General features: G+C 31.8%; 1 long non-coding RNA gene across 1 annotated transcript; it reads left to right on the top strand.

Moving 5' to 3' along the window:
* Positions 1–6,584: 6,584 nt before the first annotated feature.
* Positions 6,585–12,271, top strand: LOC133173210 (uncharacterized). The gene is made up of 5 exons (XR_009719003.1): positions 6,585–6,661; positions 8,251–8,320; positions 10,690–10,773; positions 11,634–11,718; positions 12,203–12,271. It is a non-coding gene; the product is annotated as an uncharacterized LOC133173210 (long non-coding RNA).
* The last annotated feature ends 535 nt before the right edge of the window (positions 12,272–12,806 follow it).

Raw genomic sequence — 12,806 nt, 5'->3', positions numbered from 1 at the left:
CACCCTACCCGCGGGGGTCATGATTTGAACAAACTTGAATTTTAACTACCCGAGGATTCTTCTGTATCAATATGACTAATCATGGCTTTCCTGTTCTTGAGTAGAAGATTTTTAAATTTTTTTTCTATATATTCCTATGTAAAACTTTGATCCCCCATTGTGGCCCACCCTACCCCCAGGCATCATCATTTGAACAAACTTGAATCTACACTATGTAAAGATGGTTTCTTAAAAAGTTTCAGCTTTTTGGCCCTGTGGTTCTTGAGAAGAAGAGTTTTAAATAATGCAACCAAATTTTCACTATTTCTAAATTATCTCCCCTTGAATGAGGTTGTGGCCCTTCATTTTAAAAGATTTGAATCCCCTTCACCCAAGGATACTTTGTGGCAAGTTTGGTTGAAATTGGCCCAGTGGTTATTGAGAAGTCGAAAATGAGAAAAGTTTACGACGGACAGACAGACAGACAGAAAGCTAGACAGACGGACAGACGGACTACAGACAAAATGTTATCAGGAAAGCTCACTTGAGCTTTCAGCTTAGGTGAGCTAAAAGTGCCTCAAGAGGCTCTTAAATAGATAAATGTTGTTAGGAAGTACATTATTACATGCGTAGACCTCCATCTTAGCCACATTGTTAACATCATATCAAATATCCTTGTTTAATATCAATAAGCTTATTATTTCTTTAATTTTTATCAAACTAAGGAAGTGTAAAAATTGGAAACAGATAATTATTTGCTGGAAATAAAAACAAAAGCTCAAAGACACGTTTATTTAAGGACTAAAACATTATGCCATATGAAACATTTCCACATTTTTTTTTTTTTTTTTTTTTTTTTTTTTTTTTTTACCGTAGAGTCATTATTTATTATCAAAAGTTCTACGTGTGAAAATATGGGGAATTATATTTTAAATTCTTCGGAAGATCAAGAAGGCATAATTAATAGTTATTAAGATGCAATCATCCTCAGGTAGTGCATATTCATGTTTGTTCAAATCATGACCCCCTGCGGTATGATGGGGCCACATATGGGGGATCGAAGTTTAATTTCATTGGAACATAAGGGAAAATGTTTGAAATCTTTTCAAGAACAATAGGGCCATGATTAGATGCAACCATTCACATGCAGTGCAGATTCAAGATTGTTTAAATCATGGCCCCCGGGGATAAGATGGGGCCACAAAAGGGGATTAAAATTTTAATAGGTAAATTGAAAATATTTTGATTAAAAATAGCAGGGCAATACTAAATTTAATTTATATGAAAAGATTCCAAAGTTGTGTAGATTCGATTTTTTTCTTCAAATAATAGATCCTGAGGTTACCGTATAAAGCTAAAATAAGGAAGCAGTTTTCACCTAGTCCATGTTTACTTCTTCGATCAGCAGAACAGCAGTTAAGGACATGTAAGTCATAATAATATTGAGGAATCCCACGGTTGTATTGATTCATGTTAGGTTATGTCATGACCCTTTGGTGCAAAGATGGGACCAAAATACGGATAAAGATTTTTTTCATTTAAGTCAAGGTATATTTTGTTTATCCTGTGTCGAAGAACAGCAGGGCCAATGTCAGATTTAGATTACTGTGACCTATGGGCTCTTGTTTACTTACTTTGCAGCATCATCTTTACAAGTTTAGGAAAGGTAATCTAAAGTAACACATGCAAAGTCTTCAACAAATTTATATTACCCGATGTCATGCACATGGGACTGACCTCTGAAGAAGCATGAATTGAAATGAATGTTAACAAGACTAGCTGACAGACTGTCATATATGTGTTAGAGTATTCTTAGTAAGGAGTCAATTGTTTTTCTGGCCTTGTTGTGTCAATTTCCTGTCAAGTACAAATGGTTGCCTCTTTTTAACTGCGTCATAATTTCATCTGAACATTTTTACGTGGTTTATAGGTTTTTTTCTCTCCCTGAGAGAGAGAGAGAGAGAGTTTGAGAGAGTTTAAAATTACTTAAAGTGGGAATATTAATCTTATAAAGACTTTGTAAAGTGAATTGATCTCGCCTAAAACATATTAACAGAGAACACGGATTTTAAGTAAAAAAAAAAAAATCTGATTTTGAATATCTCACAATATTTATTTCACATACCGGGATATATGTTAAAAAAGTTAAAGTAAAATTCAATATTATTCAATACATGTAGTAATATTTGATGAAAGGTTCGTTCAAATATCAAAATTATTTTAATATAATTAAGAATTTAGCATTTATACGCACTTAAATTCTTGGATTTAATGCAAGGTAATTTATGAACATGCTAGTGAATTAATAATGTAAATTTCCTTTCAGTGCTTAATTATGTGCAAAGAATGTATTATACAGACATTGTATGTGTGACTAGATTTATTTGTGGCACACTTGTGGTTTTTAATATAATTAATATTATCATTTTTACATCAAAATTAACTCCCAAGCTTCTTTTAATTTAATAAATCTTAAGAATATATATATATATATATATATATATATATATATATATATATATATATATATATATTATATATATATATATATATATATATATATATATATATATATATATATATATATATATATATATATATATATATATATATATATATATATATATATATATATATATATTTTACAAAATTAAAGGTTAAATCAAGTTTTTAAGCTGACATTTGTTTTAACTTCTATACCATCCAGGTAATTTTAACCTGCATTAATTCAAGGACAGCGATCTCATCTACATTTGGAGAACCCAAACCTAAGATGAAGAAACCTGGCCTCCTTTTCTCCCTAGTGATTGTAGTGCTGGGACTAGGGATCCTTCTTACATTGCTTAATATCTATGAGCTTTATAAAATGAGGGAAACCGGAGTGTTACAACAGGCTAATCTCCCACAGGTGGAGGGAAGGACTGGAAATTATGCTGTCAGGGTGCCTATAGTGTGGGTGGAGGGCAAAAAGGTAGGTCAAGTGACTTGTTGGAGGTTGTCTGCCCTTAAGTCTTTTGTAGATTTAAACTAGGGATGTCAATTTTATTCGGACAGCTTAGTCGAATAGTCGGAGGCTTTAGTCGAACGATAGTCGAATATTCGTTGAAATTTAAATTAATTTTTCATGTCATTTTCACTATATTTGTCTTTTATAGACTAGTTGTACAATATTTAACCTACGCTATCACCATTATACAACGGATTTCTAAAACGTAAACATTTTCAGAGTACAATGAATACTGTACATCTACACGATCCAATGCATTTGATTTCAAAAATTAATATAATATTAATTTACTGCATATTTTATCTAAATGCAGGATATCAAACGCTCGCATTTGTCCTTTCTTTTCATAACGATTGTACATGTACCCGTTAATTGAAGCCGTTTCTACAATGTACGTGTCGTGCCAGTGTCCTTTGACTGGTAAACAATTAAAGCGTGCCTCTTATAAAAACAGAGAGAGCTTGCGATAAATTTTAATTTTGAGATTTTGTCTAAACAAACAATACACTGCATGATATTAATATTAGAAAGAAACAGCATTTAATTACGCTCATAAATGTCACCCAATTTACACGTGCTTACAATTTTGTAACAGCTGTTTAATTATTCTTTATGAATAGTTGCATTACGTCAGATCTTATGGTATTGCAGGTTGAAACTTTATAATAATTTGAATCTACAAAACCAAACAATTCTTGAACGTCCTCTCTATTACAACAATCAGTGGTAAACAATCCTTGATAATCATGTTCGTGATAACAACATTTTTCTTTACGGCTCTGCTATTTTGGCATTTTTGTGGAGAACTTATATTACTAGGAATGTGTACTGTGTATATGTTTGATGGATTCGGCATATAATACATCATATTTGATGTTCCACTGCAGAATACAAGTTCAGTTTTACATAACCTTGATAACGTACTTTTAACTGTTTTTCCATCCTGGCATCTTTTTAAGTATCTCAAACTGTAGGTTTGGAGGCATTAATCGACATACAAATAATTTCATTTGAACAGTTAAACCATACCCTGAGTTTTACTTACGAGAACATTGATTTGTAAATGAAATGGTCAAATCCACGTTTATTACCTTGAATTTAAAATTACTTTTATGTAACACATTTTTAAAGAATAACCGACTAAAGAAATTTTAGTCGATAGTCGGTATGATCGAACGATAGTCGAGTACTCGAATATTCGTTGAAATCCCTAATTTAAACACAATTCACATATAGCCAAAAATAATAAAATCAAATTGTCTACGATTTTGCCTTCTGTTGAATGGACTTTTGAGCTTGAATACTGTTCGTTATCTCCACATATTTCACTTCTTTACCAAGTAAATGCTTGTAGCTTTTTAAATAAACAGAAAATTAGAATGTGTATTTATTTTCCTATTATATGTGAATGAATTTGATGAGTTTGAAGAGAAGTATAATAATAATATGTTACAAAATTGAAAGTTTGAAATTTGGCCATTATCCATATTTGCAGTATTTGAGAGGATAGGATATGTTATGTTTTGTATATTTCAGCTAGAGTCTGGATACTTGAAGTATGTGTTTGCAGTATTTGAGAGGATAGGATATGTTGTTTTTTTTATATAATTCAGCTGGAGTGTTGATATTTTAAGCATGTATTTGCAGTATTTGAGAGGTAGAATATGTTATGCTTTATATATTTCAGCTAGAGCCTGGATATTTGAAGCATGTGTTTGCAGTATTTGAGAGGATAGGATATGTTGTGCTTTATATATTTCAGCTAGGGTCTGGATACTTGAAGCATGTATTTGCAGTATTTAAGAGGATAGGATATGTTGTTGGTGATGGCGATTCTGATTGGGATGTACTCTGGTCACATGAATATCCGTTTGTAAAGCTGGCCAAAAAAATCTCAAATCTCAAGCCTCATCAGAAGGTATGTATTGTGTTTAAAGATTTAAAACTAAAAAAAAAAACAACTTAAAAGTTTTTGTTTTATATTTTTCTCCAGTAAGGTCAATAAAAGTGGGTAAAGTTATCTCAGCCAGATTCAGGATACATGCAGTCATTGATCTGTGTGTTAAGGTGAATTATTCCTCTGCTTCAAATTTCCAATTTTTTTTTTTAAATTCCCAACATTGATTTTTATCAACAACAATAACATTAGATTCTAATGGAAAATTGTTTGAAGAATGGAGCGTCGCTTGCTTTTTCAGAAATGAATATTATGTCTAAAAATTTCTGAAAACTTGATATGGTAAATAGAAAGATCAGTAATTTCTTTACCTCACAATAACATAAAAATGTGAAGTATATATGAAAATAATATGTACTATCATACCTATCTAATTCACATTAGAAAACATAAGAAGTTTTGCTTTTTAAATCAGAATATCACATTGTTTTCTGTGCTTGTAAAATAAAATGAATCCATCTAAAAGTGTTATCTTTTCATTATCGTTCTTGAAAATATTTTTATTGAAACAAAATATCAATTAATTGATTATAAAAATTCTGCATCTGAAGTTTCTATATCAATTAAAAGACTAATACGTTAAAAGATAGAAATATCTCAATTTTCACAGTTTAAAGGAACTGAGTATAAATAATTTTAGTAAACTATTATAAGTAATTTATGAAAATATTGGCATAAGAAACTAGAAATCAACATTTGTACGATAGATCAGGCTTAAATGAGTTGACTATAAAATGGTCCTCATTATTAAACTCTGATAAGACAATTCAATGAATTGCTTGGAATTACTTCCTTGGAAAGTTATCTCTCTTATCAGAGGGATATTACACTTTTAGCAAGTTATATGTCTAAGAACTGAGTGACTAATATCGGTTTAGATCAGTTTATGTGTACATGTATATATATATATTAATATTTAAATCTATTATGATTGTTTGAGAAATAACATTTTAAATTATTTTATGATGAACATTATGTGAAATGTCACCCCTATTCTCACCTGAGTACAGGTAAACCATTTCCCTGGGTCAGGTTACATAACCAGCAAGGTCAATCTGGCAGTCTCCAAAAATCCCTTTATACCCAGGGCCTTCAAGATCCCCAAGGAAAAGGGCAAATTTCTTCAATATGTAAGTCATATATACAATATGTTATCAGAGTGCAATTAATCAGGTCATATATACAATTTGTAAATCAGAGTGCAATTAATCAGGTCAGTTATGCAATATGTACGGCAATGTCAGTGGCGGATCCAGAAATTTTAGAACGGGGTTAAAAGCCTTGAAGCCCCAAGTAGGTCCTAGGTGAAGCATTGTCTGGGGCACAGGTATCAAACCTCCGAAAAGCTGCTGAATTATGACAAAATAAGATGTACACATATTTTGTTACTTAATATTATTTGGAATTCATTACTTCATCTACACAAAATATTTTTTTAAAAACATATTTAACCTCAAAACTTCATCTGAGATGAACATTTCCCTAATATAATCAGCAATGTACAAAAACACAAAATGGATTGAGGTACTTTCAATACAAGGCCATTACTCAATTTGAAATGGTTAAAACATAAATACAGTGTTTTAGTTGTTCATTAGTTTGTAATTAATTGATACGCATTATCATGAAAGCTACCTTACAGGCAGAGGAGCACCCAGACACCCTGTGAGTCAAGAAAAGAAACATTCACAGAGGAATCAAGATAAAAAATGTACAGGGTTAGTACTCCAGGGGAATCAAGATATAACTTGTACAAGGTCATTAATCCAGGAATCTCAAGATCTCGAGATCTAACATGTACAGAGTCAGTATTCTAGGAATCAAGATCTAACATGTACAGCATCATTAATCTAGGAATCAAGATCTAACATGTACAGCATCATTAATCTAGGAATCAAGATCTAACATGTACAGAGTCCGTATTCTAGGAATCAAGATCTAACATGTACAGCATCATTAATCTAGGAATCAAGATCTAACATGTACAGGGTCAGTATTCTAGGGGAATCAAGATCTAACATGTACAGAGTCAGTACTCTAGGAATCAAGATCGAACATTTACAGCATCATTTATCTAGGCATCAAGATCTAACATGTACAGTTTCAGTATTCTAGGAGAATCAAGATCTAATTAACTTGTACAGGGTCATTACTCTAGAGGAATCAAGATATAACTTGAACAAGGTCATTAGTCTAGGAATCAAGATCTAACAAATACAGGGTCAGCACTCTAGGGAATCAAGATCAAACATGTACAGGGACAGTTCTCTAGGAATCATAATCAAACACTTACAGGATCATCCATATAAGAATCAAGATCAAACATGTGCAAGGTCAGTACTCTAGGGGAATCGAGATCTAACTTGTACTAGGCCATTAATTTAGGAATCAAGATCTAACATGTACAGGGTCAGTACTCCGGGTGAATCAAGATTTAACTTGTACAAGGTCAGTACTCAAGAGAAATCAAGATCAAACATTAACAAAATCATTAATCTAGGAATCAAGATCAAACATGTACAGGGTCAGTACTCTAAGGGAATCAAAATTTAACTTGTACAAGGTCAGTACTCTAGGAATCAAGATCAAACATGTACAGGGTCAGTATAAACTAAGAATGAAGATCAAACATGTACAGGGGTAGAGGTCTAGAAATCAAGGTCAAACATGTACATGGTCAATACTCGAGGTATTAGATCAAACATATACAGGGCCAGAACTCAAGGAATCAAGATCGAACATGTACAAGGTCAGTACTCTAGGGGAATCAAGATCTAACATGTACACGGTCAGAACTCTACGGGAATCAAGATTTAACTTGTACAAGGTCAGTACTCTAGTAATCAAGATCAAACATGTACAGGTTCTATACTATATATATATATATATATATATATATATATATATATATATATATATATATATATATATATATATATATATATAGTAGTATTACTACTTTAACGAGTTTCCTCACAAAAAGTTAAGGGAACTTACCAGGCATTGGTGCAAGATACCAGATGATGGTATTTACTTTATATGATATTACTATATTGAAAATTACCAGCATTGCTAATATCACAAGTTTTGGTGTCTTTACTTAGACATTATAGAAACAGTTTAAAAATCACAATATAATGAAAATTATGATTAATTTGTTGTATATTACGAAGAGATACAAAACAGATATTCGAGCAACGTGTTGTCAGACCTTAAGCGAGTAACTTCCCTAATGTTTTCTTACAGACCTGGAGTAACCTTCTTTTTTTTTCAAATAACTAGAGTAACTTTCTTGTATTTTTAAAAGAACTAGACTTGACAGAAGAAGGTTCCTTTGTTCAGGTGTTTGTGGACCGACCATTTCTTATTGATGGCAGGTAAGATATATAGGGTAATCAATTTGTTTTCTAAAAAAAACCCGCGCATATAAAAAGTTCTCAATTTCTTCCAATGAGTATAACTAAATAGTGTGTGAGAAGAAATTTTTTAATTATTTTTTTATATCATCAATTTCATTGTGTGCCCAGCTTACTGTGAAACTGACACAAGGAAACAAGATGCACTTGACAATATAGAGTTTCATGTAAGTCTGTTTCAGAAGGATGTATATTTAACTGCTCATACGGTAGTTCTAAAAATAACATATTGAAATTGATGTGTACATGAATGTTTTTGTAATTTGTTTTATTGTTAGAAAAGTTCAAAATAAACTCAGTTGAAAGCTAAGCCATATTTGTAACCTCTTTCTTATACTGATGTACGAGGGTTGTCTGTTTAATTCTTAGACAAATTGGCTAGAGTAAGCAATAATCAGTGCTGCACTCCTTAATTTTCACTACTTATCAGCACATTATTAGGAAATATACATAGTCACAAAGATATATGGCTCAGTCAAATAAGCAAAAAATAGCATTTTATTTTATAAATGGTATTATGGTGCACGGATGCTTAAGTCAAAATGTCTTTTTCAACATAATATATATGTTTTATTTGTTTCGATAATCTGATAAATATATGTTGGATCTGCACCAATACAGCCTGCAATACTGAATCAGACAAGGAACTAATCTCTCATACACAGGGGGCCTTCTGAAATCTTACCAAATTCAACTAAAGAGACTATCTCGTGAACAGTCTTTCATTACTCCGGTAGCCATTTATGTATGTATGTTTTGTCTATCATGGGGCTCTAAGTCAAAACTTCCTTTTTAAAAGTTGTCCATGTCATATTAATATCAAAGCTCAAGCGATATTTCTCATATTTGTTTGTCTTATCTCAAAAAGTCTGTGGAGATGCCAATTGTAAATCTACATAGAGGTGAACTGCTCTCCAGTGCACCATGACGTTATCGAAGGTCATCATTTTTCGTTTGTTGTGCTTACCACTGTTTCATTTCAACAGATCGAGACACAGACAAAAATTAAGCAAATGCCTTGAACTTCTCAAAATGATGACATTTTAGAAAATAGTTATTCTTACTGCAACCTGATTTATTTTATGCTTTTTATTTTGAAATAAAAGCATATTCTTCTATGAAAAGCTGATTTTTTAGTTGTGCTTCCTAGGACTGGGCTCATTCAAGTACGATAAAAATTTTATTCTTGTCTATATTTTGTCAAAAAAAATTATGCAATACTCAAATATGATAGAAAAAGCCTTGCTGAAAAATTTAAGCTCATTCTTTGCCCCCCACTGAAAGTAGGAGATATTAATTTAAGTCTGTCTGTCCGCCGTCTGTTTGTCATACTGTCTGTGTAAAACTTTCATTTCTCTGATTTTCTCTCAGTGAAATTAAATACACAACTCCCTTTGGCCTAAAAAAACATTATTGATTTTTAGATGAAAGGTCAAATATGAAGGTCAGAAATTCATAACACTTTCGTTTCGTTTCTGAATTATATTTAAAAAAATCATTGAGATTTTGCAATGAAATATTATATGATACTCCTTATTGCTTTTAAAAGACCCCGATTGATTTTGATGTCAACAGGTCAATTGACAGGATCAGAAATTCATATTGCAAACAAAGGTTCCCAGATGATAACTTTAGTTGTCTTTGAGCTTTTCAATGAAGTTGTATATCATAAACTAGTTACTTAAAGAAGATCCCTACTGATTTTGTGGTCCAAAGGTCAAGGTGAAAAATCATACAGAGCAAAAATGGTTTCCAGATAACTTTATTTTTCTTTGATCTTTTTCTATGGCCAGATAACTTTATTTTTCTTTGATCTTTTTCTATGAAAATTTACATCATAACTCCCAATGTCTTAAAGAAGACCCCTTTTTATTTTTAGTCGAAATGTCAAAGTCAAAAATTCCTACCTTGCAATAAAGTTCCTGGTGATAACTTGAATTCTCTTTGGGGATTAGCAATGACATTTGATACTATTAATCAAAATACTTAAAAAAAGACTCCTATTGATTTTGAGTTAAAAAAGTCAAAGACTAAGGGCAGTAACTTATACATGTATATTGCATACATAGTTTTCAGATGATAACTTTAGACCATGAAGTTCTTTTATCTTTGAAAAACACCTATTGACGTAAAGACCAAGAGCCGAAAGGTTAAGATTGATTTTTTTCTTTCAACATCTGCATATTTTTTTCAGTTCTCCCACCCTCTTCCCTTTTACTTAAGCAGGGACACAACTTCTCTGAATTAACTTTTTTTTAAAAAAATACTTTGTCCACAAATTACCGGAAACCCTCATGGTTTATAATTTTATAAATTAAAACTGATTACAGGAAGTTTGACATTGGAGTGTACACCATATTGACATCTATAAATCCACTAAGAGTGTATACTATAGAGTCTGAGGCTTCAATCAGGTGAGTATAATATGACGTTGGAGTGTACACCTTATAGACATCCATAGATTCACTGAGAGTGTGTACTCTAGAATCTGAGGTTGTGTTCAGGTGAGTATAATTTGATTGATTGATTGTATGTTGTTTAACGTCCCATTCGAGAATTTTTTCACTCTTATAGAGACGTCACCATATACCGGTGAAGGGCTTCAAATTTTGACCTTTACTCGGCACTCAGGACCATTGAGCAGTGAGGTTCTTTATCGTGCCAACGCCTGCCGTAACATGGGGCCTCGGTTTTTAAGGTCTCATCCGAAGGACACTAGAGTATAATTTGACATTGGAGTGTATACCATTTTGACATCCATAGATTCACTGAGAGTGTATACAGTAGAGTCTGAGGTTTTGTTCAGGTGAGTATAATTTGAAGTTGGAGTATAAACCACATTGACATCAATAGATGCACTGAAAATGTATATATTTGAGAGTCTGAGACTTTATTCAGGCCAGTTTAACTTGATGTATTGACATTCATGTTTTGTAAAAATAGAACCCAAAGCTGAAAAGAATGGGGGAGTAGATACATGACACATATGCATGATTTTTTTTTTTGTTTTTTGAATGTACAATAATAAGTACATACATGTATGTGATAAACATATGTTTATCAGAGATCTTTTGTCCCAAGTATTAAGACCAATTTCATCACGGATAGAAATAAATTTTTCTGCATTGTAGTCATTGCACAGTTTTTCTCATGTATTTACAAAATGTTCACTGGAAAATGTTCTGTATTAACTATTGTTAAGTAGATATACATACTAAATTATGCCTTATGTCTAATTTTTAGCTGTATAGCAGTGACATTATAATATTTGTAGGTTCTGTTCCCAGGATTATTATCCTTTTGATGCCCGTAACATCAGCAAGTATGTGGTGGGAGACGCCTTCACTCCAGTCTGGAAGGTACACGTATAATCTTTGTCATGTTTATAAAATAAAAATCTGCAATATCCTGACTACTTTATTGTATCTGCATAAAATACCTTTTTTGTAAAATAGTTCTTTTGACTTCAGAAGTGAGACTAAATTGACACTAATTCAGGTCATTATTATATATATTGTAGATAATCTTTTTAAAGAATACAAATACATGTATACGCTTGAATGAAATTTTCTCAAACAGATTTTTTCGTGTATTTTTATGTGGAAAATAAAGTTCTCGCTAATAAAACGTGATTTACAGTAACTTATTGTGTCTTCAATTTTACCACTTTAATCATGAAGGTTTTAACTTTATAAATACGAGAATATTTTTTGGATAATAGGGATAAAATATCATATGTAATGGTTCTACGAGAGATGACATGTGAGAATGGTCAATTACTCAAGAATGAATAATTTCTAAAGGAAAGTTTACTAATTACTGATATGAAATTTTTTTTTATAGATTCCATCCCTGAAAAAGCTGAATAGAGAATTAAATTTCAGCTTTAAGGGATCATTTGATGCTTATTTGGAATGGAAAGGTGAGAAAAAATTGTATTGTGTAAAAATACCTGGATTTATCTGTATTCATTTAAAGTTGTTTATTTTTAAAAATAACTACAGTGTAGTTTCTTAATAATCTATGGCAAATTAAGAAATAGTAGGACTGATTTTAGAGTGATTCCCCTTGTTACAACATGCATAATGAAGCATTCAGCAGACGGCATATTTCTGGAAAACGGAGATGTCAGAAATTTACAACAGATAAATCTCCTAAATTTATATGAAAGCGGAACCACATCAACACAAAAGATTTGGGAAATAACAAACATACTGAGATCTTCCATTTACGATAGATCTAATCTGAAGAGATTCTAAGAGGGGAGCTTGGAGATGCGGTGACCAGGGTTTAGTCAAAAGAAAAATTTTGACATAAATGACATCAGATGGGTAAGATGGGTATATAAAAATTGCTGCTTCTCATCCTCAGTGGTCAGCACAACAAATTGTGAGTGTATGTGAGTGGAGAGGACCAGCTTTAGTGTCCAAATGGACTAGGAGTCAGA

Source organism: Saccostrea echinata, unplaced genomic scaffold (assembly GCF_033153115.1).
Source record: "Saccostrea echinata isolate AGI-Se365-2 ecotype Australia unplaced genomic scaffold, CSIRO_AGI_Sech_v1 ptg000056l, whole genome shotgun sequence".
In the NCBI taxonomy this organism is placed as follows: domain Eukaryota; kingdom Metazoa; phylum Mollusca; class Bivalvia; order Ostreida; family Ostreidae; genus Saccostrea; species Saccostrea echinata.
This window is presented reverse-complemented; position numbering and strand designations above follow the sequence as displayed.